This window comes from Danio aesculapii, chromosome 16 (assembly GCF_903798145.1).
Source record: "Danio aesculapii chromosome 16, fDanAes4.1, whole genome shotgun sequence".
Lineage (NCBI taxonomy): Eukaryota > Metazoa > Chordata > Actinopteri > Cypriniformes > Danionidae > Danio > Danio aesculapii.
The window spans coordinates 43684962-43685326 of record NC_079450.1 but is presented as its reverse complement, the minus strand read 5'-3'; positions in this window follow the sequence as shown (position 1 = coordinate 43685326).

Here is a 365-nt window from a genome sequence, read left to right as displayed (position 1 = left end):
ATGTCTGATTTCACCTAATGTACGTTTATGTACAACTTTAATATTCTATTAAAAATGCAAGATTTTGAACGTAAACTAACATTTCAAATCTTTGAAATTGCTGACATCTAGTGGTTCATTTGCTGTAATATTTAGCACACTTCGTTGTCTCAAAAGATTTTTGGTCTTGTAATATAAATGTCTAACTAAATGTTAGTACGCCAAACCAAGCTACTTCACCAACCAATGACAAAGTTCTCCATTATAAGATACAGATATTATTTTGTGAAATAAAATAATAAACGGTGTTCACATGTCTTCCCTTCTCTCATTGTTACAAACTAATGCGATGGAGTTTCAGATCATGATGTGATTCACCCATTAAG